Below are 27,941 nucleotides of genomic sequence, written 5' to 3'. Positions count from 1 at the left end.
AGAATGATAAAAAAGACAAAGAAGACCATTATATAGTAATGAAGGAGTCAGCACAGCAAGAGGATATAACAATCATAAATATATATGCACCCAACACTGGAGCACACAAATATATAAAACAAATATTAATAGACCTAAAAGGAGAGATTGACTGCAATACAGTAATAATAGGGGACTCTGACATCCTATTTCAACAATGAACAGATTGTCCAGACAGAAAATCAACACCAACAAAAAATCAGAGTTAAATTGTGCTCTAGGCAAAGTGGACCTAACAGCAGACATTTACAAAACATTCCATCCAACAGCGGCAGAGTACACATATTTCTCAACAGCACATAGAATATCCTTTAGGATAGACAGACCATATGGCATATCACAAAACAATTCTTAACAAATTAAAAAAAAAAAACAAACAGAACAGCTATAAAAAAGAATGAGATCATGTCCTTTGCAGGGACTTGGATGGAGCTGGAAGCCATTATCCTCAGCACACTAACACAGGAACAGAAAACCAAGCACTGCATGTTCTCACTTGTAAGTGTTAGCTGAACAATGAGAACACATGGACACAAGGAAGGTAACAATACACACTGGGGCCTGTTGGAGGGGCGGGGGAAGGGACAGCATCAGGATAAATAGCTAACACATGTGGGTCTTGATATACAGGTGATGGGTACGTGTAGCAAACCACTATGGCACATGTATACCTGTGTCTTGCACATGTATCCCAGAAGTTAAAATAAAATAAAACAAAAAAAAAAGACAACAAAATAACATCCGGTATATTTTCTGACTACAGTGGAATAAACTAGAAATCAATAATGGAGATAATGTTGGAAACTATAAATTCATGAAAATTAAATAACATGCTTCTAATAATGAATGGGTCAATGAAGAAATAAAAATAGAAATTAAAAATTTCCTACAGAAAAATGAAAATGGAAGCACAACATACCAAAACTATGGGATACAGCAAAAGCAGTTCTAGGAGGAGATTTTTGTTTTTGTTTTTACTTGAAACTGCTATTTATTAGTTGAAATATAATGTTAAAATAGGCAAAATCCTAATTAAAATTTTAACTAAAGAAAATTTTAAAAATGTATCCTCTTTACCATAAATTTTTCTAAGTGCTGAGCATACAATAGTGAATATTACTGACAAATATCCTTAAGACAGGAGTTCTTAGCAATAAACAACTATATCAAAAAGTAGAAAGACTGAATAAACAACCTAATGATGCACCTCAAGCAAATAGAAAAGTAAGAACAAACCAAACATAAAAGTAGTAGAAGGAAAGAAATAATAAAGATTAGAGCAAAAATAAATGAAATGGAGACTTAAAAAATATCAGTGAAACAAAAGTTGGTGTTTTGAAAAGATAAACAAAATTGACAAATCTTTAGCTAGACTAAGCAAAAGGAGAGAAGACTCACATAAATAAAATCTGAAATGAAAAAGAAGACATTACAACTGATAACACAGAAATACAAGGGATTATTAGAGACTACTATGATAATTATATGCTAACAAATTGTAAAACCTGTTAAGAAATAGATAAATTCCTGGACATATAGAACTTACAAAGATTGAATCATGAAAAAAATAGAAATGCTGTTTAGACCAATAATGTATAACATGATTGAAACAGTAATAAAAAGTCTTCCATCAAAGAAAAGCCCAGGACCTGATGGCTTCACTGCTGAATCTATAAAAGATTTAAGTAAGAGCTAATACCAATCTACTCAAAGTGTTCCAAAAAGTTGAAGAGGAGGGAATACTTTTATTCTCATTCTATGAAGCTAACATTATCCTGATATCAAAACCAGACAAGGACACACCAAAAACGAAAGCTACAGGCCAATATCCCTGAGAAACAGAAATGGGAAAATCAAGAAAATACTAACCAATTGAATTCAATAGCATTTCAAAGGATTATTCACTATGATCAAGGGAGATTTATCCTTGGGATGCAAGGGTGATTGAAATGTGCATATTTGTGACACACCATATTAACGGAATGAAGGACAAAAATCAAACAATCATCTCAATAGATGCAGAAAAGCCATTTGACAAAACTCAACATCTGTTTATGATAAAAATTCTCAGCAAATTAGATGTAGAAGAAGTATACCTCAACAAAATAAAGACCATATATGTATGACAAATCCACAGCTAATATCATACTCAATGGTGAAAAGTTGAAAGCTTTTTCTCCAAGATCAGGAACAAGACAAGGATGTCCACTCTTGTCACTTCTACTCATCATAATACTAGAATTTCTAGCAAGAGCAATCAGTAAAAAGAGAAAAAAAAGGTATTCAAATTGGGAAAGGAGAAGTTAAATAGTCCCTGTTTGCACACTGCTTGATCTTATGTTTAGGAAATCCTAACAACTTCACCAAAAACACTGTTAGAATTGATAGACAAGTTTAGTAAAATTGCAGGTTACAAAACCAACATAAAAATATTAGTAGTGCTTCTATATATCAATAGCAAACAATCTGAAAAAAAAATCAAGAAAGCAATCCCATTTATAATAGCTACAAAAAGTACCTAGGAATAAATTTAATCAAAGAAGTGAAAGATCTTTGTACAAAACTATAAAATACTGAGGAAAGAAATTGAAGAGAACACACACACAATAAAATGGAAAGTATCACTTTTTTATGGCTTGAAAGAATTAATATTGTTAAAATGTTCACACGATCCAAAGCAATCTACAGATTCATTGTAATATTTATCAAAATACCTATGGTTTTCTTCACAGAAATTGAAAAAAAAAATCCTAAAATTTATATGGAACCACAGAAAGCCAAAGCAACTATGAGCAAAAAGAACAAAGCTGGGGGCATCACACTACTTGATTTCAAAATATCCTAGAAAGCTATAGCAACCCAAACAGCATGGAAGTGTCATAAATGCAGCAGCTATAGCCTTATGAAATGTATTTCTTAAATCAGTACTTGAAAGTCAAAATTATTCCTTGAACCTTGGGCTGCAAAATGAATGTTTTGTTGCAGGCATGAAAACAGCAGTAATCTCTTTTTACATCTCCATCAGAGTTCTCAGGTGACTAGGAGCATTGTAAATGAGCACTAATATTTTGAAGTGATTTTTTTTTTTTTTTTTTTTTTTTCTGAGCAGTAGGTCTCAACAATGGGCTTAAAATATTCAGTAAATTGGATTTGCTGACAATATGGCCGAATAGGAACAGCTCCGGTCTGCAGCTCCCAGCCAGATCAACACAGAAGGTGGGTGATTTCTGCATTTCCAGCTGAGGTACCATCTCATTGGGACTGGTTGGACAGTGGGTGCAGCCCATGGAGGGCGAGCTGAAGCAGGGTGGGGTGTCACCTCACCTGGGAGGTGCAAGGGGTCACGGGATTTCTCTCCCTTAGCCAAGGGAAGCCGTGAGGGGCTGTGCCATGAGGGACAGTGCACTCTGGCCCAGATACTGCATTTTTCTCCACAGTCTTCACAACCTGCAGACCAGGAGATTCCTTCTGGTGCCTATGCCACCAGGGTCCTGGGTTTCAAGCACAAAACTGGGCAGCCATTTGGGTAGATGCTGAGCAGCTGCAGGAGTTTTTTTTTTTTTCCCCCCAATACCTGAGTGGCACCTGGAATGCCAGCGAGAGAGAACCGTTCACTCCCTGGGAAAGGGGGCTGGAGCCAGGGAACCAAGTGGTCTGGCTCAGCAGTTCTCATCCCCATGAGCCCAGCAACCTAAGATCTACTGGCTTGAAATTCTCACTGCCAGCACAGCAGTCTGTGGTTGACCTGGGACACTCGAGATTGGTGGGGGGAGGGGTGTCCACCATTACTGAGGCTTGAGTAGGTGGTTTTACCCTCACAGTGTAAACAAAGCCACCGGGAAGTTTGAATTCGGTGGAGCCCACTGCAGCTCAGCAAGGCTGCTGTAGCCAGACTGCCTCTCTAGATTCCTCCTTTCTGGGCAGGGTATCTCTGAAAAAAAGGCAGGAACCCCAGTCAGGGACTTATAGATAAAACCCCCATCTCCCTGAGACAGAGCACCTAGGAGAAGGGGCATCTGTGGGCATAGCTTCAGCAGACTTAAAATTCCCTGTCTGACAGCTCTGAAGAGAGCAGTGGATCTCCCAGCACAGCGTTCGAGTTCTGATAAGGGTCAGAGTGGCTTCTCAAATGGGCCCCGACCTCTGTGTATCCTGACTGGGAAACACCTCCCAGTAGAGGCCAACAGATACCTCCTACAGGAGAGCTCTGGCTGGTATTGGGTGGATGGCCCTCTGGGACAAGGCTTCGAGATGAAGGAACAGGTAGCAATCTTTGCTATTCTGCAGCCTCTGCTGGTTATGCCCAGGCAAACAGTGTCTGGAGTGGACCTCCAGCACACTCCAGCAGACCTGCAGCAGAGGGACCTGTAAGAAGGAAAACTAACAAACAGAAAGTATCAACATCAACAAAAATGACATCCACTCAAAGGCCCCATCCAAAGGTCACCAACATCAAAGACCAAAGGTAGATAAATCCACAAAGATGGCGAGAAAATTTGAAAAAAGGCTGAAAATTTCAAAAACCAGTATGCTTCTTCTCCTCCAAAGGATCACAACTGCTCACCAGCAAGGGAACAAAACTGGATGGAGAATGAGTTTGATGAATTGACAGAAGTAGGCTTCAGAAGGTGGGTAATAAGAAACTCCTCCGAGTTAAAGGAGCATGTTCTAAGCCAACGCAAGGAAGCTAAGAACCTTGAAAAAGGTTAGATGAATTGCTAACTAGAATAATCAGTTTAGAGAAGAACATAAATGACCTGATGGAGCTGAAAAACAGCATGAGAACTTCATGAAGCATACACAAGTATCAATAGCCGAATCTATCAAGTGAAAGAAAGGATATCAGAGATTGAAGATTAACTCAATGAAATAAAGCGAGAAGGCAAGATTAGAGAAAAAAGAATAAAGAGAAACAAACAAAGCCTCCAAGAAATATGGAACTATGTGAAAAGACCAAATCTACATTTGATTGTTGTACCTGAAAGTGTTGGGGAGAATGGAGAACTCCCCCAACCTAGCAAGACAGGCCAGCATTCAAATTCAAGAAATACAGAGAATAACACAAAGGTACTCCTCAAGAAGAGCAACCCCAATTCACATAATTCTCAGATTCACCAAGGTGGAAATGAAGGAAAAAATCTTAAGGGCAGCCAGAAAGTAAGGTCAGGTTACCCACAAAGGGAAGCCCATCAGACTAACAGTGGGCCTCTCTGCAGAAACCCTACAAGCCAGAAGAGAGTGGGGGCCAATATTAAACATTCTTAAAGAATTTTCAACCCAGGATTTCATATCCAGCCAAACTAAGCTTCATAAGTGAAGGAGAAATAAAATCCTTTACCAACAAGCAAATGCTGAGAGATTTTGTCACCACCAGGCCTGCCTTACAAGAACTCCTGAAGGAAGCACTAAACATGGAAAGGAACAACCGGTACCAGCCACTGCAAAAACATACCAAATTGTAAAGACCATCGACACTATGAAGAAACTGCATCAACGAACGGGCAGAATAACCAGCTAGCATTATAATGACAGGATCAAATTCACACATAACAATATTAACCTTAAAGTAAATGGGCTAAATGCCCCAGTTAAAAGACACAGACTGGCAAATTGAATAAAGAGTCAAGACCCATTGGTGTGCTATGTTCAGGACACCCATCTCATGTGCAGAGACACACATAGGCTCAAAATAAAGGGATGGGGGAATATTTACCAAGCAAATGGAAAGCAAGAAAAGGCAGGGGTTGCAATCCTAGTCTCTGATAAAACAGACTTTAAACCAACAAAGATCAAAAGAGACAAAGAAGGGCATTGCATAATGGTAAAGGGATGAATGCAACAAGAAGAGCTAACTATCCCAAGTATATGTACACCCAATACAGGAGCACCAAGATTCATAAAGCAAGTTCTTAGAGATCTACAAAGAGACGTAGACTCCCACACAATAATAGTGGGAGACTTTAACACCCCACTGTCAATATTAGAAAGATTAACGAGACAGAAAATTAACAAGGATATTCAGGACTTGAACTCAGCTCTGGACCAAGCAGAACTAATAGACACTACAGAACTCTCCATCCCAAATGAACAGAATATACGTTCTTCTTAGCACCACATCACACAACTACATGGAAAATGAACAACCTGCTCCTCAATGACTACTGGGTAAAAAAACGAAATGAAGGCAGAAATAAAGATGTTCTTTGAAACCAATGAGAACAAAGAAACAACGTACCAGAATCTCTGGGACACATTTAAAGCAGTGTGTAGAGGGAAATTTATAGCACTCAATGCCCACAAGAGAAAGCAGGAAAGATCTAACATCGACACTCTAACATCACAATTTAAAAAACTGGAGAAGCAAGAACAAACAAATTCAAAAACTAGCAGAAGACAAGAAATAACTAAGGTCAGAGCAGAACTGAAGGAGATAGAGACACAAAAAGCCCTTCAAAAATCAATGAATACAGGAGCTGGTTTTTTGAAAAGATTAACAAAATAGATAGAATGCCAGCCAGACAAATAAAGAAGAAAACAGAAGAATTGAATAGATGCAATAAAAAATGATAAAGGGGCTATCACCACCAGTTTCACAGAAATACAAACTACCATCAGAGAATATTACAAACATCTCTATGCAAATAAACTAGAAAATCTAGAAGAAATGGATAAATTCCTGGACACATACACCCTCCGAAGTCTAAACCAGCAAGAAATTGAATACCTGAATAGAGTAATAGCAAGTTCTGAGGCAGTAATTAATAGCCTACCAAAAAAAAGTCCAAGACCAGATGGAGTCACAGCTGAATTCTACCAGAGTTACAAAGAAGAGCTGGTACCACTCATTCTGAAATTATTCCAAACAAGAGAAAAAGAGGGAATCCACCCTGACTTATTTTATGAGGCCAGCATCATCCTGATACCAAAACCTGGCAGAGACACAACAAAAAAAGAACATTTCAGGCCAATATCCCTGGTAAACATCGATGTGAAAATCCTAGATAAAATACTGGTAAACCATATCGAGCAGCACATCAAAAAGCTTATCCACAACGAGGAAGTTGGCATCATCCCTGGGATGCAAGGCTGGTTCAACATACACAAATCAATAAACTTAATCCATCACATAAACAGAACCAATGACAAAAACCACATGATTATCTCAATAGATGCAGAAAAGGCCTTTGACAATATTCAACATCCCTTCATGCTAAGAACTCTCAATATACTAGGTACTGATGGAACGTATCTCAAAATAGTCAGAGCTATTTATGACAAACCCACAGCCAATATCACACTGAATGGGCAAAAACTGGAAGCATTCCCTTTGAAAACTGGCACAAGACAAGGATGCCCTCTCTCACCACTCCTATTCAACATCGTATTGGAAGTTCTGGCTAGGGCAATCAGGCAAGAGAAAGGAAAAAACAATATTCAAATAGGAAAAGAGGAAGTCAAATTGTCTCTGTTTGCAGATGACATGATTACATATTTAGAAAACCCCATTGTCGGAGCCCAAAATCTCCTTAAGCTGATAAGCAACTTCAGCAAAGTCTTAGGATACAAAATCGTGCAAAAATCACAAGCATTCCTATACACCAATAACAGACAAACAGAAAGCCAAATCATGAGTGAACTCTCATGCACAATTGCTGCAAAGAAAATAAAATACCTAGGAATCCAACTTACAAGGGATGTGAAGGACCTCTTCAAGGAGAACTATGGACCACTGCTCAAGGAAATAAGAGAGGACACAAACAAATGGAAAGACATTCCGTGCTCGTGGATAGGAAGAATCAATATTATGAAAATGGCCACATTGCCCAAAGTAATTTATAGATTCTCTGCTATCTCCATCAAGCTACCACTGACTTTCTTCACAGAATTGGAAAAAATTACTTTAAATTACACATGAAACCAAAAACGAGCCCACATAGCCAAGACATTCCTAAGCAAAAAGAACAAACCTGGAGGCATCACGCTACCTGACTTCAAACTATAATACAAGGCTACAGTAACCAAAACAGCATGGTACTGGTACCAGCACAGATCTATTCACCAATGGAACAGAACAGAGGCCTCAGAAATAGCACCACACATCTACAACCATCTCATCTTTGACAAACATGACAAAAACAAGCAATGGGGAAAGGATTCCCTATTTAATAAATGGTGTTGGGAAAACTGGCTAGCCAAAAATATGCAGAAAACTGAAACTGGACCCCTTCCTTACAACTTGTACAAAAATTAACTCAAGATGGATTAAAGACTTAAACGTAAGACCTAAAACTATAAAAACCCCAGAAGAAAACCTAGGCAATGCCATTCACAACATAGTTGTGGGCAAAGACTTCATGACTAAAACACCAAAAGCAATGGCAACAAAGCCAAAATTGACAAATGTGATTTAATTAAACTACAGAGCTTCTGCACAGCAAAAGATACTATCATCAGAGTGAACAGGAAACCTATAGAATGAGAGAAAATTTTTGCAATCTATCCATCTGATAAAGGGCTAACATCCAGAATTTACAAAGAACTTAAACACATTTACAAGAAAAAAACCAACCCCCCCATCAAAAAGTAGGCAAAGGATATGAACAGACACTTCTCAAAAGAAGACATTTATGCAGCCAGCAAACATGAAAAAAAATCTCATCATCACTGGTCATTAGAGAAATGCAAATCAATACCACAATGAGATACCATGTCATGCCAGTTAGAATGGCGATCATTAAAAAGTCAGGAAACAACAGATGCTGGAGAGGATGTGGAGAAATCGGTATGATTTTACACTGTTGGTGGGATTGTAAATTAATTCAACTATTGTGGAAGACATTGGGGCAATTCCTCAAGGATCTAGAACTAGAAATACCATTTAACCCAGCAATCTCATTACTGGGTATATACCCAAAGGATTGTAAATCATTCTACTATAAATACACATGCACATGTATGTTTATTGTGGCACTATTCACAATAGCAAAGACTTGGAACCAACCCAAATGCCCATAAATTTTAGACTGGGTAAGGAAAAATGTGGCACATATACACCATGGAATACTATGCAGCCCTAAAAAAGGATGAGTTCGTGTCCTTTGCAGGGAAATGGATGATACTGGAAACCATCATTCTCAACAAACTACCACAAGAACAGACAACCAAACACTGCATGTTCTTACTCATAAGTGGGAGTTGAACAATGAGAACGCATGGACACGGGGGGCGGGGAGCATCACACACCAGGGCCTGTCTAAGTTGTGGGAGCTGGGAGACGGATAACATTAGGAGAAATACCTAATGTAGATAACAGGTTGATGGGTGCAGCAAACCACCATGGCACGTGTATACCTATGTAACAAACTTGCACGTTCTGCACATGTACTCCAGAACTATAATAATAATAAAAAAGAGACAGATCCATCCATGGTTTTGGAATCTAGGATTCTGTTTCCTTTTTTCTTCCTTTCATCCTGCCCCCTTTTCATTAATTTATTGTATGGTTTCCTCAAAAATCTCCTTTTAGTTTATTTTTATTTTTCTTTATTTCTCCCAAATTTATTTATTTTTGAATAAAAGAAACTTGTACATAGCAGCAAATTAAAATTCAAAACGACACAAAATTTACTATATGTATGTAAGTATTGACTGTGTATTTATACACACATACACACCCATACATATCAACCTAGTTCTTTATCTTGTTTTTTACCTAACAATTATTATGGAGATTTTTGATGTTACTATATATTTGGAGAACTGTCTAATCATTTTTAGGTCTCAATATTATTCCTTATGTGGGCATAGAACAAAATATCATACTGGTTTCCTACTAATAAAGACGTAGGTTGTTTCCAAATTCCAGGTCTTGACAAAGTAGTAATGAATATCTTTGCAAAAACTTCATTGTGAAGATGTGTAAAATCTTTGGATGATGTTCTAGAAATGCAATGATTGGTTTGAAAGGGTATGTGAGTTTATGATTTATGTAGATATTAGGGCCTTAATTTGAAATAGCATTTGTTTTAGGTAATACAGCAACAGAGGGTGTGTAGTTAACTCCAGAATTTAGTGAAGTTTATCTACATGTTAGCCATTTGGGAATCTCCAGAGAGTGAAGGAGACTCCTATAGGTAAAAACCCCATTGAGAAAATGTCATAGGCAGTGAGAAGCAAGAAATCCCATCCTGTGGCAGTGCAGGAGAGCCAGGACTCTTATTCTGATATTAGCCAGGGTTTTAATTTTGTGACTTTTTCTGAGACATCACAGAAAGTCCTTTGTTTAAAATATTTCGAAGCCAGAAAAAAAATTCAACTTGTAGTTCAGAAGGTGGAGAAATTAGAAACATCTGGTAAATTTGGTTGCAGACATGGCTTGTGTTGACATGGAGATGTAATAACCAGGAGTTTGACTAGTCCAGTCTAAATCTGGTGAATAATATTTTCTCAGCAGTCTCCTGGCCACAAAGTATCAAAAGGCACTGGGAACATGCTGTAAAGTGCCTGGATGCCCAGAACAATTACACTCTGGAAACAGTCTCTTGGCCTGGCTGAAAGTGACCCATGACCACAGCTCAGTTCATTCCACAAACAGAATTAGTCACAAAGCCATGTGGAATAACACTCTGCAGGAGTTTCTTGTGTTGACTTTCTTAGTGCATGATAGCATGATGGGACTTCACACACCTTGGAATGATATTGGCTTGGAATAGTAGGGATGAAAAATAGTTCAACACTTTGCTTTATGTAATTATATACATTTTATTTTTCATGTGGTTATTGACTGTACTCTTTTTAGAGCTTTCTTGTATATAAGTGGGGCCTGTTTAAAAGTCTATGACTTAAAATTTTAAATTTTTGACTATTTTAGTATTATGTAAACAACATGTCAATTAATAGTGTCTTAAGAAACAGATTGATCTTCACTTTGTTCCTGTACTTCTGTGTCTTTCTGATCCTTTCCTGATCACATGAGAGAAAATTAATTACTTCCCTTAAATGTAATACATGTCAAATATCAATACATGTCAAATGTAATGTATGTCAAATATCCAGTTGATTTACTTGTCACTTTGTATTTTATTTATATTCCTGTCTCTAATTAGATGTCTACTCCTCAAAGTTAGGACTGTTTTATTTTATAAAGGTATTCTTGGTGACTGCTGGAGTACTGAGTACATGATAAGTGAAGAATAAATGTTTATAATATGAATAAATTAGTCTGCTAATTATAGGAACACAAGGTGCTTTGATATGAAATCCAATTTGACCACTAACACTCATTTTTTTCTGCTATGGGTTCATTCTTGCATCTGGTTTTCTTAAAGCTTTTTTACTAATGCATATTGCTGAGTAATTTTCCAAAGGCAATTGTAAATTTTTGAGTGTTTACTTTGAAAGCATCAGTATGTAATTTTGTAACTAGTGAATATAGACCAATTTTGTGATGCTACTTTTCAAAACTTCTGAGGATTCTATTATCTGATGAGAAGAGTTAGTTTGTTCTAATAAAAAATTAGCATGTGTTTGTTTTCTACTTTACCTGGATATTATAACCTAAGACATTTACAATATATTGTATCAAGTTAAAGAAACTTCAAAAAATATTTTTTCACCAGGAATCCATTGTCTGAATTACTTATAAACCATCACCATCAAATAGTGTTTATTGAACATGCACGTGTGTCTGCTACACCCCAGATTACTGTACCAATTAAGTCAGCTATGCTTTCCAGATTGAGGCAACACACAGTATCCTGTTTTTATGGTTCTTTTCAACTTGGATTTGGTATCCCTCTAATTTCATTTGTGTAGAATTCTATTTGCTTTAAAGTTAAACATGACTTTTAGTTATTGTTCCTTCCTTTGTCACTTTTAATTTTCAGCATACATTCAGTTTGTTTGCTGGAAAAAAGCATTTTCTTTTTTTTTTAAAATTTATTTATTATTATTATACTTTAAGTTGTAGGGTACATGTGCATAACGTGCAGGTTTGTTACATCTGTATACTTGTGCCATGTTGGTGTGCTGCACCCATCAACTCGTCATTTACATCAGGTATAACTCCCAATGCAATCCCTCCCCCCTCCCCCCTCCCCATGATAGGCCCCGGTGTGTGATGTTCCCCTTCCTGAGTCCAAGTGATCTCATTGTTCAGTTCCCACCTATGAGTGAGAACATGCGGTGTTTGGTTTTCTGTTCTTGTGATAGTTTGCTAAGAATGATGGTTTCCAGCTGCATCCATGTCCCTACAAAGGACACAAACTCATCCTTTTTTATGGCTGCATAGTATTCCATGGTGTATATGTGCCACATTTTCTTAATCCAAACTGGATCCTTTCCTTACTCCTTATATGAAAATTAATTCAAGATGGATTAGAGACTTAAATGTTAGACCTAATACCATAAAAATCCTAGAGGAAAACCTAGGTAGTACCATTCAGGACATAGGCATGGGCAAAGACTTCATGTCTAAAACACCAAAAGCAACAGCAGCAAAAGCCAAAATTGACAAATGGGATCTAATTAAACTAAAGAGCTTCTGCACAGCAAAAGAAACTACCATCAGAGTGAACAGGCAACCTACAGAATGGGAGAAAATTTTTGCAATCTACTCATCTGACAAAGGGCTAATATCCAGAACCTACAAAGAACTCAAACAAATTTACAAGAAAAAAACAAACAACCCCATCAAAAAGTGGGCAAAGGATATGAACAGACATTTCTCAAAAGAAGACATTCATACAGCCAACAGACACATGAAAAAATGCTCAGCATCACTGGCCATCAGAGAAATGCAAATCAAAACCACAATGAGATACCATCTCACACCAGTTAGAATGGCGATCATTAAAAAGTCAGGAAACAACAGGTGCTGGAGAGGATGTGGAGAAATAGGAACACTTTTACACTGTTGGTGGGATTGTCAACTAGTTCAACCATTATGGAAAATAGTATGGCGATTCCTCAAGGATCTAGAACTAGATGTACCATATGACCCAGCCATCCCATTACTGGGTATATACCCAAAGGATTATAAATTATGCTGCTATAAAGACACATGCACACGTATGTTTATTGCAGCACTATTCACAATAGCAAAGACTTGGAATCAACCCAAATGTCCATCAAAAAGCATTTTCTTAGCCATGTTTGCCCTGAGTCTCCTCCCCTGCCCTTTATGTTTATGTGGTCTAGCCAAATTTCATGTCCAAACTTTCATCCTTTCTTTAGGTAGGTATACAGGTATATTAAGGAATCATCTGACAAGACATAATTATGTTATAATATAGCTTTTGTGTTTTGAGAGGGCTAGGGGATGTGATCCAAAATATGAGACGTTTTTATTTATAATGGAGAATATTGGGAGATTATGTTAGTAATTAGGTCCAGCTATGTTATACAGCTTTGAAAAGATTATGTAATTTTTCTGAGGCTTGGTTTTCTTGTCTTTAAAATGTTGTGAAGATTAGAAATAATGTTCTTTGAGCATCTTGCACAGCTAAAATACAGTAGGCACTAAAAATGATGGCTGGTAACAGAATCTACAGCTAAAGAAAAGGTAAAAAATTGTCTTGTTTGTGAATTGGTATCTATGTGGTGTGTATGCAGCTGCTCACATTTATGTTGTCCACAGCAGACCCTACTAATCAGTCAGCACTCTTTTCCATGGAGTCTGGATGCAGCTTATGAGTTACAGAAATTAACTCATAGGCAACTATTGCCAGTTAAACCAAGAAAGGAAATGAGTTGCATCCCATTTTTTCATCCCTCATGTAGCCTCATCCTTTCATTTTACAGAAGAGAAAACTAAGACTCAGAGAAGTTATGTAACTTCCTCAAGATGACACATTGAGACATGGTCAGAACCTTGTACTGGAACCCAGAACTCTTAATTCAGTTCTCCATCAGCTGAAACATCTGTCTTTTTTGTTCATCTTCTTTCATAACTGGGGTAGAGATTCATATAATTTACCATTTTTTTTTCTAGAGCAAATAAATTAACCCACGATTCTCTTGAGGTAATATTTGTGGGTTCATATAAATGAGCCACACTGACCACTTTACACTGGTGATAATATGTTTTTTTAAAAATCAGAAACATATTTTTTATTCAAACCTTACATTCTCTTACCTTTCAGAAAAGAAAAAGGAAGAAGCAGAGGGTCAGCAGATGTTGAAGGAGGTATAATCAAGGTAAACACTTAGCTAGGAAGTGGTTTTCTAAGCAAGGGTTGCTCTAAAAATTTCCCACATACCCTCCTTTGATCGTTGGACTTTTATTTTTTTTTCTGATCTAAATATTATGCTCTAAATTTTGGGTTGGAATCCACTGAAGCTGGCAACAGTTAAATTAATCCTTCTTTTCACTGAAAACATGCTTATGCTTGCTAACAACTGCAAGATTAATTTGGACTTACTTAGCCAAAGGAAAAACAGGATGTGAAAAGACAATTTGAAGTTTCTGTCTCATCACCTACTCCCTCTGTCCCTACTGTTTTTGTTTGTTTTAGTTACATTTTCAAACATTCTCTCATTTTCCCATGTTCTGTGTTCGCCTTAGAAAATCTTCTAATAGCACAGATGACAAACAGGAGTTCCAGAAATGCTGGCTCATCACAGCAGAAGCCCAGTGGTTTGGCAGGAATCTTAACTTGAAAATGTTGAGACTGGCCCTTTTAAAAATAAGTCCATGGCAGCAGATGTCACTATTGGTCTATCTTAACTCTGGGGCACTTGTTGACAAAGCAAATGCCATGAGCATAGAAGCCCAGTAATCCTAGATTTTAGACATTTCATGATGGCCTGTGGCACCAATGTAATAGTCAATTTCTTATACCAGAAACCTAATTTAATTATATAGAACTTTTAATATTATGATTATTGTATTTTAACATTTGTGTCATTTTCCTTTTTTAATATAAATCTTTTCCATGAAGTCCCTAGTTTCTTTCTTACCTCCCTCTTTCTGCTTTCTGTTCCTAATCATGGGACAGCTTTCTCTTTTCTGCTTATATGTGCTTATTTGTTCATGTAAGGATCCCCATAATTCTGACATTTTGCAAGATACTTTCTTCAGTGTTCATTTTTGTGCTATTAACTACAATGCAATTAACCTTTACTCTTCTTTAAAAGCAAAGTTGTGCAAGTAATTTGCCTGTTGTCTCTCAGCAACATGTCTTCCTTTTTTGACACTAGTTTGTAATGCCAGGGCTGTGACTTTGCAGATTTCATACCTCTGATTCCCTTGGCAGCTTTTTGAAAGTATTAGAGACTTGAAGTTACTGAGGAATGGGGATTGGAAGAGGAGACAAGGCTTCCTTCCTGTTTCAAAATTTGTTTTATTCTTGCTGTCTTAGACTCTAAAATGGCAGTTCTCCTAAGCGTTAGGTGGTGGCCTCCACTGTGGAAGTGGCTCCAGCCTCCAGCTCCTGTTGGCATTTCCAGAAATGCCTGAACATTTCCCTCAGAGAACCAGAAGCAGCCAACCCAAGCCTCTTCCTTAGAGCACCAGGGCTGGTGGCTTCTCCTCCTGTTATCCCCATCTTTTCCCATTTGTTTCCCTAACCTCAGGCATTGTAGCTACTTCCTGAGTTACCTCTATGTGACTTTACTTATACAACCTTCTGACACTTGGGAAACCACTTTCTTCCATTAAACCCTCTCTGTTGGAAACAATTCGATTTCTGTTTTCTTAACGTGTCTAATATATCTGCACATAGTCATATATATTTTAAATTATATGTAATGTTAAAAATAGTAAAAGCAAATAACAAATTCATTGTGTTTCTGATTTGTATTTTAAAAATGCTTTTTTGATTTGAGCTTTTAGCATGTCATATATATGTGACGATTTTGATTGCTTGATATGGAATATATCTTGTGAAATGTATACATAGCTCCAAATGTAACCAAAGCAAAAATTGGTATGAACATTGAGGTAATTTTTCCTTACAAAAAGATCTTATCCTGGGGTTCCAGTTAGGTTTTACAATTACTGAAATGACTTGCTGTCTATTTTCTATCCTTGTTTAGCCCATACTCCATTATACAGAGAGCAAACTAAGAGCTGGAGAGATGAAGAGACTTGCTCAACATCATACATGTGAGTGGTTGGAAACCTGAGGTGGAACCCAATCCAATTTTCTTTATTTGCCTCAAGCTGCCTATACTTGCTCATGATTTTAGTCGTATCTATTGCAAGGATTTGCTAGCATTTGGCAAGAAATGAGCATAAATGAAATAATCCAGGATTTTTAAAACTAGTCATCATTATATTAATGTACTATGCTGATGAACTTAAGTTGGAAAGGAGTGTTGGAGAACTTGTTACCTTTCTATTAAAGTCAATTACTTCTTTATAATTAATATTTATTTATTCATTCACAGTCAGTCAACTAACACTAGTATGCAGTAATGTAATATAATGACTTAGGTCAATGTATTAGTGTCATTTTGACTATCTTAGCTCTGTCACTGTTCTTCCATTCATGGGAGTGCTTGCATAAATTGGGCTACATTAACTATCTTATTTTCTCGAGTCTTCTCTATTCAACCTCTACAATCTGGTTCTTGCCCCTTCTCTATTGAAACAACCAGTGGGTTCCCCAATGACCTCCATATTGCCAAATCCAATAATTATTTTTATGATTTTGACTTGACCCACTTCTATGGCAATTAATACTGTTTGACTGGTCCTTCCTGCCTGAAAATTCTCCCTTTTTTTCCTGAGATACTTCTCTAATAAGTTACCTTCCTTTTTCTCCTACTGCTATTCCTCATATCCCTTAGGTATAATCTTAAATACCAGGGGCCTTCAGAGCTCTGCTCCTGGTCTTGTGACCTTCTTGCTATATTTTCTCCCTCACATGATCGTATCTTAGCCCACCTTCAGGTCTTCTGCCTCTATTTATGTTCTGAAGACTCCTAAATCCATATCTTCAGCCTAGACCACTTCCATGAACTCCAGATCGTTATGTCCAGCTGCCTGCTGGAAAGCCACTGCATCCACACATATCTTGCTTGACTTATACCAATGTGAAACTGGCCCAATTGTTCCATAGAACTGATGTTGGAAATTGACCCTCTCAGTCTTAAAACTTGAGGAGCTACATTTGTCTTATCTTATGCATCTAAAATTGTAAGACCAATAATCAGGCCTCTCAAATAATATAGAGGAACTGAATCATAGCCCCTTACCTGTCATGACTGACTGACTGACTGCCTGCTACCTGTTGACCAACTCCTCTTTCTTACCCCTCCATAATTCCTTTTGCAGCACATGCATAAAGCCTTTTTCCAGGCAATACTTGTCTTACAAAATTGTTTTTTTTGTATGGTAAGTAGCAGGACCCGGACTGAACCTCTGGTGTTTCAGTAACACATTTTGGTTCCCTGACCAGGCACACATTGCTTGTGGCTTGGCTGCTACAGGCCTGAAGGGTTTCAGAAGGCCTCCTAAGCAGCTACCTGCCTATTTTTGGCCGGAGGTGGGTCTTGGTCTCTCTTTCTTTGGTCCTGCTGCTGTCAGCCCCAAGAGCATTCCTAATTGCCTAGGAAGAGTAGCCTTTGATATTTGACATCTGCATCTGGATGGGTTAGTGTCTTTTGTGGGTACCAGACAGGGGGATGTGCTCTTCTCAGTTTGGGGAATTCCAAAAGAATTTCCATTTGTAGGATGAACAAGCCCAACCAATGGAGAGAGGAAGCATTCTGACTGTTTCAGTTTGGATACTCTTGGGACTTGCTTGTTGCTGAAGCAGGTGGATTGTGCTTTGGTGATTGTTTGTTTATGTGCATGCATCAGTATAGTTCCCAATATTCCTTGGTGTCTGGGGCGGTTTGGCATCTCCATGAGCCTCATTGTTATTGAACAGGAAAGTGGGATGGAGTTCTGTGTATCCAGGCTTTTATGCTGCTATTCTAAGCAGGGTCAGGTCTGCTTAGTACATGAGGTTCTTCTGTGATGCTGTTTGACCCCAGAGTTTTTTGGAGTCTGGGAAGGTTTGGCCTTTAAAAATCAAACTGCAATGGAAACTGTTTCATCTAACATTCTTGTTCACATCCTTCATTGGATTACCTCTTGGGGCAAAGTTTAGCCATGTAAACATGTTCATAAAACAGTGAGTTTGTATTGCTATCTCATGGCTGGAGTTCTGAGGTAAAAGCTATTGGATCTTTGTTTATGTGTGTGTATACACATTTCGATGTGTTTATGTGTATGTACATTTATTATGTTATATGTTGTGTCTACTAAATTGGTTTATAAATAAAGAGGGGTCATAAATTAAATAAATAAGTCCAAATATTTTTCAAGTTCACATGATTTAAGTAATTCTTTAATAAACAAGCTGGCTTTAAAATTATTAAGGTAGAAATAGAAATGTCTTTGGAGTTGTCAGCATACATTTTTGTCTAGGTTTTATATTTGTCTTTGCTAGATATTTTGAGGTGTCAGGGTTTGGCACAGAAGGTTATAAAACTATAAACCCAGCCAAGGCGCAAATAACTTTTGTGTGAGTTTTTGGACAAATTTAATGTTGTTAGTTTAATAAAGACAGTTGAATCTTCTGAGTTATTATCAAAAATATCCGTGGATTTAAGGTTCTTACTTAGGTGAACACCTGATATTCTCAGGTTATGAAATGGTTAACAAGGAACTAACTGCTAGCTTTGTCTAATATCTCAGTTTTCAGAAGTAATCCAGATAAACTTAAAAAAAAGAGAAAGAATTGAGTACATGTAAATAGGATAAATGCTTGTAGGTGAACTTTTTGTAATTTAAAATCTCAATTATTTTTGATGATGAGTCATCCAAATTATTTTGGATGTCTGGTCATTTTCAATTAAAAAAGGTTTTGATATAGAGAAAAGTATTTTTTAAAATTGTAGAATGTTCTCAAATATAAAATACTAATATCCGATAGTTCAGGATTTCTTACTTCCTAGTGGTTTTCACAAAAATTTAAGGTTACTAAGAATAAGAACTGTAGTTAACATATAATTCTGTATATAAAATGTGACAGAGAATTTCTGTCCTTATGAAAAAAAGAGTAATTTTGTCTTAAAAAAAAGAATAATTTATCTAAAAGAATAACTTTAGATAAATTCAGAATTTATCTAAAGGTTGTTTCAAATTATGAACTATGGTAAATTTTTGTCCTAAAATAAAATGACTGTTTTTTTTTTTAAACAGGAGAAAATTTAAGACCAAACAGAAAATTCAAGCATGTCATACATTGTCTGTGTAAGTCATATGTAGTTTTTCTCCTGTTTCTGTGTATGTCTGTTTTCAGGCACATACAGAGAAAATAGAAAGATGAAAAAGTAAAAACCTGATAGGAAATTGTAGAAATTTTTGGCTAATTAATATTGCTCATAATTAAAGCTCTTAGTCTTGATAAAGTTAAGATAAGAAATATTGTAAAGAAATACATTGGCATTTTGACAAGTCTTTTTTTAAATACAGTTAAGCATGAAGCTAGATTTATCAGGGAGTCAAATTTCATGTAAATGCTTGTGTCGGTTGATTTCATACTGTGTTTGCTATTCTGCATTGGTGGTTCTAGCACTAAAGTCCTTACTTGCCAAGTGCCTAAAGTAAATTTCTCAAATACACGAAATGTATAGTGGTATTGGTGGATGAAAAGACATTAATTTGTGTATCAAAAACAACATATTGTGTGTGTGTGTGTGTGTGTGTGTGTGTGTGTGTGTGTGTGTTTTGGCTCTGTGTAACACTGTAGCCTCTAAGGTAAACTGAATAGAAGAAAAATTGGGGGTGGATTTTTTGTTTGTTTTTGCTTTCATTTTTCATTTGTTTTCTATTTGTACTTCTTTGGGTTTTATATATATGTATATATAAATAAATGGAAGCATAAATATATAAGCATATCTATACATATATATGCAAAATCCAAAGGCAAACAAATAGCAAATAAATATATAACAAATAGCAAATAAATAAATATATAAATTATGTATTATTAATATGTAAATTATATATAATTATATAATATATAAAATTATTGGTATTTTTAGTTTCTAACAGAAGGCTTGTAGTTGGCTCTGTATATATAGTAGTCATTTTGTTTCCTGTGCATTTCTAACAGTTCATCATTTGTTCTATTTATCTAAAATTCCTAAGCTACCTTTGTAAAATCTCAAAAAAAAAAAAGAGATAGAGCACACTAGCCATTTAAAACTGAATTGGTTTTGCTTTACCTACGATGATCTAGAAAGCTTTAAGAGTTTAAGTTTCCTGGCCAAAATTAAAAGACTTGACTTGTTTTTATAAATTCTAAACAGAAATAGTATATTATTTTGTTATTTAAGAAAGTAGCTGAGAATAAAATTGTTTAAATGGTGCTTATTTCCGGTTATTCAGTTCAATCAATAATTTGAGTTAGTTTCAGATCTTTTCCTTTAGATAATACGGAAAGACTGTGATATGGATACAAAGTTTTAATGTTTAGGAATGATTGACCTTGTTCTTAAGGAAATTATATTAACAAATTTCTCTCAAATTATTTTAGTTGTGTTTAGTAGCATTATTAAAATCAAGTGACATTCACTTGGATTAAGTAGTAATTAAAAATATGAGACTTTCTAGTGATTTTTAATCTCAGGCTTTTTATCACTGTTAGTGTGTGTAGTTGAAAACAAAATATGTATAAGTGTTGTCCTGGTTTGATGATTATAGTCGTGAACGTCAACTAATCACTTGTTAGTGCTGCACGTAGAAACCAGCCCTGGAAGTGATGATACTCTTTTAAATAGCTGAAAACAAATTATTGGGTGCTTGTTCTTATTTTGTCCCTGTTTTTGTTATATAGTGTTTAAGTGGAAGGAGATTATTTATCTTCATATTGAATTTCCAAAACTAATATTTGCTTTTACCATTTTTTTAAATGATGGAAAAAATGTTAACTGTTGCACATTGATAAGTTTGTCATAGGACTTATCGCATTTTTTATGCTTTTGCTCACAATTGCATCACTAGAATGCTAGCAATTAGACATATGCAAGAAGTAACCTAACAACTTTAATACAATGGTTTGAAGTGCTGCTGGCAGCAACTACTAGACACCAAATGGCATTATTTTAATTTGTGACATGTTAGAATCACGTTAGTGACTCTACATGTTAGTCACTCTACATGACATCTAGAGTCATGTTAGAATTGTAGGACTTTCTGCAGTGTTAGTAAACTGAACCACAAATTTCTAGATGTTCTTTTATATATCTGTAAACATTTCATTAAGCTTTGGCTTCTGTTCATATCATAAATGCGTATACTATACTTGATCATTTATATTGTAGATAGAAACTTATTTTACACCAAAGTAGTCTATCTGCATATTATAGGTAGAGTGCTCATATACTGTAACTTTATTTTTATATTAAAAGTCTTTTTGATTTAACTTTGGTTAAATGAATAATTATTATTTTACAATGACCTGTAATTCTGTTTTGACCAAATATTTTGAGACTTTTAACATCTTTGGAAAACATCCTATTAATTAATCCTTGTGCTGCTAAGTTACAGGACTTTGACTCCTGGGTTTGCAAATGGCACTGACACCTGCTAAATCTTGAACACTGACATCAGTCAAAAGCTCATCTTCAGAAACCCAGGAGAGGTGACAATCAAAATGAACTGCTTTTGTGAGACACAGGGCCAGAAATGAAAACTATTCAATCCCTGTAGGCCAGGGACTATTGTGGAAAAGGTGGACGTGTAAGATTTTGAGGACTAAAATTAGTTATATTTAAAATTAGTTATATATATTTATTTAATATATATATATTAGTTAAGGGTTGATGTGCCCTTACCTAGACCTTAAAAAGAGCTCACCATTCTAGGCCAAGGTTGAAGACACAACTCAGTTTGGGAGCCTAGGGAGCTGGGCCTCCCAGGCCAGAGTGTGGCCTCTTAATGGCAAAGGAGATTCCTTTGAGTTGTAAACAATACTGTAACCTTACTTTTGGCTTTTAGTTTTTAAGTCTTATGTTGCTTAAATAGTTTTAAAGAGTAAGAATATCTGCCCACCTCCAATCCCATCTGGCCTAGAACATTTAATTTGCTATAAGTCTTGACTCTAATTCCTTTGGCCATAGAGGTCTCACTGAGGAACAGGGTGAACCTGGGGCATGTAGCACACTACTCCAGCAATGGTATGGGACAAAAAGTCCTAAGCCCCCCACTGACTGAATGGAGCCACTTGTGGCCAAGGGGGACCTAGTTGTCGGGAGACCAGTCTTGCCTGGGAAAAGGTCTTGCCCCTTACCCTGCTGCTGGTCTGCAGAGCCCCAGAAGTGCGTTGACTCTTAGCCTTATCCCATGACACACCTTCTCAGCATGAAACTGTCAGAAAGATTGATGACCGGATTCCCCATGATTGGGAAATTCATAAATAGAAAGAAGGGGATAAAATTGACCCAGTTGTCCCATGGAACTGATATTTATGATTTCTTTTGAATAAACATGGAAATTGACCCTCTCAGTCTTAAACTTGAGAAACTTTGTCTTATCTGAGTTCCTTTCTCAGAAAATCAACCACCAGGCCTCCCAAATAATATCAAGGAACTGAAAGTTAGGAAATTACTGCATCTGGACAATGAGATGTCAGACCCCACACCTGTTGTGATTGCCTAACTTACTACCTGCTTCCTATTGATCAACTCTTTTTCTTTACCCATCTCTAATTCCTATTTTCTGACACATAGTTACATTTCTTTCCTGCTGCAAAACCGCCTAATTTTAGTTGGTTGAGGAGATGAATTTGAGACTGATCTTCCATCTCCTCAGCTGCAGCATCTGAATAAAGCCTTCTTCCTTGGCTCAGTGATTAGCTTTCTGTGTGGTAAGCAGCAGGACCTAGCCTGAACCCCTGGTGTTTTGATAAGAGATGCTGCTATGCACAAATGTAAATCCAGAGGTGGATGATCTGAGCATCAAGTGAAACTAGAAATCTCTATTTTTCGGCTCAGTTTTCAGTTTTCCAATTTTTAAACTGTTAGCAAATTGAAAAAAACCGTTTTTTTTTTTTTGTTTTTTTTTTTTGAGACAGAGTCTTACTCTGTTGTACAGGCTGGAGTGCAGTGGCTCAATCTCAGCTGATAGTAACCTCTGCTTCTTTGGTTCAAGCAATTGTCATGCTTCAGCCTCCTGAGTAGCTGAGATTACAGGTGCACACCTCCACACCCAGCTAATTTTTTGTATTTTTGTCGAGATAGGGTTTCGCCATGTCAGCCAGGCTGGTCTTGAATTCCTGGCCTCAGGTGGTCCACCCGCCTTGGCCTCCCAAAGTGCTGGGATTACAGGTGTGAGCCACTGTGCCTGACTGAAAAAATCTAAAATGCTGTGTAAGTCACACTAAGCATGTGTCTAGGCTAGATCTATTTTGCCGTATCTGTACAGAGTCTGATTCACAACAGAATCAAGGGAGGTATGGATGTGGAACCTGGGAGAGCAAATTTTTTTTAAAGATAGCATGTTTGAGGGAATAGCCAAGAGTCAATGAGAAATGGAAGACTGAGCTTGGTTGTAGAGCACAGCAGCAATGAGTCACTTAAGGAGTCAGGAGAGATCAGTCTTCCTTCTATTAACATGCCAATTAAATGAAAGAACGGCTTTTACTGGGATAATGTTAACATATTTTATAATATTATACTTTATCTCATATCCATATCTTTAGAGTTATTATCAGAAAAAGCCACACATGACCTTATGTAAATGGACCTTATGTAAATGATGGCAACTGTTAAGAACCAGGTATTTTATTATTTGGGTCCTTGGAGAGAAAAGAACCTGAAGAATGGGGGAGCTGGCTAGGAATGGAGAAGAGGCCTTGGGGGAATGAAGACTACTAACCTGTAGTGGAGTGGAGCTGGTTGGGGGTGGGGAGAAATGTAGCTCATGAGTGGTATTTAATGCTTAGAAGGAAACAAGAGAGCTGGGGTTAGACAAAAGTGGAGATTAGCCAGGAATCAAGTTCTCATGGGATGGGAGGTGACTTGGCAGTGTTGCTCAAAGTAGAAGCCAAGGTGGGATATTGAACTGGGTGGCCAAGATCAGAGCCAGAGCTATGGAATACAGAGCCAGGGATCTGGAAGCAGTTTGGAAGGATATGCAAGGGGGACTATGCAAAGAATACGTACCCCCTGGTTTGGGAATTTTCAAATGCGAAAGTTGCTACGTTTGTAATATATATTATGTAACAGTAATTTTTCTTAGGCTGTTCTTTTAGTCAATGTTGAATTAAGAGTTAAACAAATTTAAAATCTGCAATTTTGTTTAAAAAAATTAAAACACCCAAACATATCATCTTTCCAACAAATGTTTTTTAAACAGATCTTTCAGCCAAGTTGCCTAAGAACAACAGTTGATTAGAACTGCACGTCTTCCTTCAAACACTGTCTACTGCAGAATGGAAACAGGAACCTCTGGGAATATCTGTGAGTCATAAAATGTTGCAGGGAACTTTCCAAAACCATTTTTTTTTTTTTTTTTTTTTTTTTTGCTAGGATGGAGAGTTCTAATCTCATATTGGCAGGATCTGTTGGCTGCAAGGTACATTGTTTACTTTGATTTCTTCTCAGCTGTTCTGCATGATCTTGGATCATCAAGTTTTTGATGTATTAGAACAGAAGATTTGCATAATATTACAAGATTATAACCCCTTCTCTTCTTCTATTCTCTTAAAATAGATAAAAATCTTGATTCTAATCTATGCTTCCTCCATGAGTATGTTTAATTCACTTGTCTTTGAAGGAAGTGGTTTGGATTAATCCCACAATTCTAAAAGTTTATAGTACTAGTAATTGGAAACATTTTTTATTCAATTAAAAAATGATGTCAAAAAACACTTTATGATGCTGCCAGAAAGGGGTGTTTCTGAATGTGTATGCGTGTGTGCACTGGGGTCGTTTAATCTAGTTTAAATATTGGTGCTTATCATTCTTATACACCAGTAACAGACAAACAGAGAGCCAAATCATGAATGAACTTCCATTCACAATTGCTTCAAAGAGAATCAAATACCTAGGAATCCAACTTACAAGGGATGTAAAGGACCTCTTCAAGGAAAACTACAAACCACTGCTCAGTGAAATAAAAGAGGACACAAACAAATGGAAGAACATACCATGCTCATGGATAGGAAGAATCAATATTGTGAAAATGGCCATACTGCCCAAGGTTATTTATAGATTCAATGCCATCCCCATCAAACTACCAATGAGTTTCTTCACAGAATTGGAAAAAACTGCTTTAAAGTTCATATGGAACCAAAAAAGAGCCCACATCTCCAAGACAATCCTAAGTCAAAAGAACAAAGCTGGAGGCATCACGCTACCTGACTTCAAACTATACTACAAGGCTACAGTAACCAAAACAGCATGGTACTGGTACCAAAACAGAGATATAGACCAATGGAACAGAACAGAGTCCTCAGAAATAATACCACACATCTACAGCCATCTGATCTTTGACAAACCTGAGAGAAACAAGAAATGGGGAAAGGATTCCCTATTTAATAAATGGTGCTGGGAAAATTGGCTAGCCATAAGTAGAAAGCTGAAACTGGATCCTTTCCTTACTCCTTATATGAAAATTAATTCAAGATGGATTAGAGACTTAAATGTTAGACCTAATACCATAAAAATCCTAGAGGAAAACCTAGGTAGTACCATTCAGGACATAGGCATGGGCAAAGACTTCATGTCTAAAACACCAAAAGCAACAGCAGCAAAAGCCAAAATTGACAAATGGGATCTAATTAAACTAAAGAGCTTCTGCACAGCAAAAGAAACTACCATCAGAGTGAACAGGCAACCTACAGAATGGGAGAAAATTTTTGCAATCTACTCATCTGACAAAGGGCTAATATCCAGAACCTACAAAGAACTCAAACAAATTTACAAGAAAAAAACAAACAACCCCATCAAAAAGTGGGCAAAGGATATGAACAGACATTTCTCAAAAGAAGACATTCATACAGCCAACAGACACATGAAAAAATGCTCAGCATCACTGGCCATCAGAGAAATGCAAATCAAAACCACAATGAGATACCATCTCACACCAGTTAGAATGGAGATCATTCAAAAGTCAGGAAACAACAGGTGCTGGAGAGGATGTGGAGAAATAGGAACACTTTTACACTGTTGGTGGGATTGTCAACTAGTTCAACCATTATGGAAAACAGTATGGCAATTCCTCAAGGATCTAGAACTAGATGTACCATATGACCCAGCCATCCCATTACTGGGTATATACCCAAAGGATTATAAATCATGCTGCTATAAAGACACATGCACACGTATGTTTATTGCAGCACTATTCACAATAGCAAAGACTTGGAATCAACCCAAATGTCCATCAGTGACAGATTGGATTAAGAAAATGTGGCACATATACACCATGGAATACTATGCAGCCATAAAAAAGGATGAGTTTGTGTCCTTTGTAGGGACATGGATGCAGCTGGAAACCATCATTCTTAGCAAACTATCACAAGAACAGAAAACCAAACACCGCATGTTCTCACTCATAGGTGGGAACTGAACAATGAGATCACTTGGACTCGGGAAGGGGAACATCACACACTGGGGCCTATCATGGGGACGGGGGAGGGTGGAGGGATTGCATTGGGAGTTATACCTGATGTAAATGACGAGTTGATGGGTGCTGACGAGTTGAATGGTGCAGCACACCAACATGGCACAAGTATACATATGTAACAAACCTGCACGTTATGCACATGTACCCTAGAACTCAAAGTATAATAATAAAAAAAAAAAAAGAAAAAAAGAAAAAAATAAATAAATATTGGTGCTTGTATTGAGCAAAATATGTACACAAAGGCGTATCTTACAAACACGGTATTTATGTAAAGAATGAATAAAAAAGTAGGCCAGAAAAAAATAGTTCCTAATCTTTTGGCCATAAACTCAAACTGAATCTAAACTCTTTGATATTTAATGGAGTCTTGATAACTTCTGAATTGATTTATTGTTTAGGTTTTTATGTTTTTTCTATGTTTATTTAATGTTTAAAGAGTGGTGTACTTAGAATGTGAAAGGTCTTAAGTTTACAATTTCAAAGATTTTGACTATTGTACAAACCTGTATAGTCGCCACTCAAACCAATATATAACAGTTCCATCACCCAGAATGCTCCCTGTGTTCCTTCCTAGTCACTTTACCATTACCCTCCTCCAAACACGAGAGACAATATGGATTAGTTTTGCATGTCTTTGTCTTCATATACATTGATTCATACAGTATGTATTCTTTTGGGTTTGGCTTCTTGAGTCAAAATCTATGTAAGATTCATCCATATTTTTGCATGGATCAGTTTTTCATTTTTTTACATTGTAATTGAGCAATATCCTGTTATGTGAATGTACCACCATTTTCCCTTCTCTTGATGATGAACATTTGTGTTATTTCCAGTTTGGGCTATTGTAAATAAGAGCACTAAGATACTCTTGTAAAAGCCATTTTATGGACGTAATGTTTTTATATCCCTTGGGTAAATTCCTGGCAGTGGGATTGCTGCATCACAGAACCTTATGTTAAATTGCCAGTATTTCACAGTGGTTGTACCATTTGACAATCTCAACAGCAATGTATGAAAGTTCCATTTGTTCCACATCCTTGTCATTATTTGGTACTATTTATCTTTTTGGTTTCAACTACTCTAGTGAGATTAAAATTTTAACACATTGTGGCTTTATTTGCATTTCTCTGCTTAAGAATGATGTTGAGGAACTTTTTGTGTGTTTATTGGCCTTTCTGTGTCTTCCTTTATGAAGTGTCTCTTACATTCTTCTACCAATTTTTGATTTTTAAAAATTTTTATATTGTTTATTTTTAGGAATTCTTTCTATATTGTA

The 27,941-nt window shown here is 36.7% G+C and overlaps 1 long non-coding RNA gene and 1 pseudogene across 3 annotated transcripts in view; one reads left to right on the top strand and one right to left on the bottom strand.

Moving 5' to 3' along the window:
- LOC112424348 (uncharacterized) overlaps positions 1 to 27,941 on the bottom strand; it is a 69,144-nt gene that overhangs the window by 14,537 nt on the left and 26,666 nt on the right. The gene's annotated exons all lie outside the window — the stretch shown is intronic.
- LOC105468238 (keratin, type I cytoskeletal 18 pseudogene) overlaps positions 1 to 27,941 on the top strand; it is a 157,749-nt pseudogene that overhangs the window by 107,478 nt on the left and 22,330 nt on the right.

Source organism: Macaca nemestrina, chromosome 11 (genome assembly GCF_043159975.1).
Source record: "Macaca nemestrina isolate mMacNem1 chromosome 11, mMacNem.hap1, whole genome shotgun sequence".
Classification (NCBI taxonomy): domain Eukaryota; kingdom Metazoa; phylum Chordata; class Mammalia; order Primates; family Cercopithecidae; genus Macaca; species Macaca nemestrina.
Note: the sequence above shows the minus strand (reverse complement) of the source record. Positions and strands in the feature narration are given on the sequence as shown.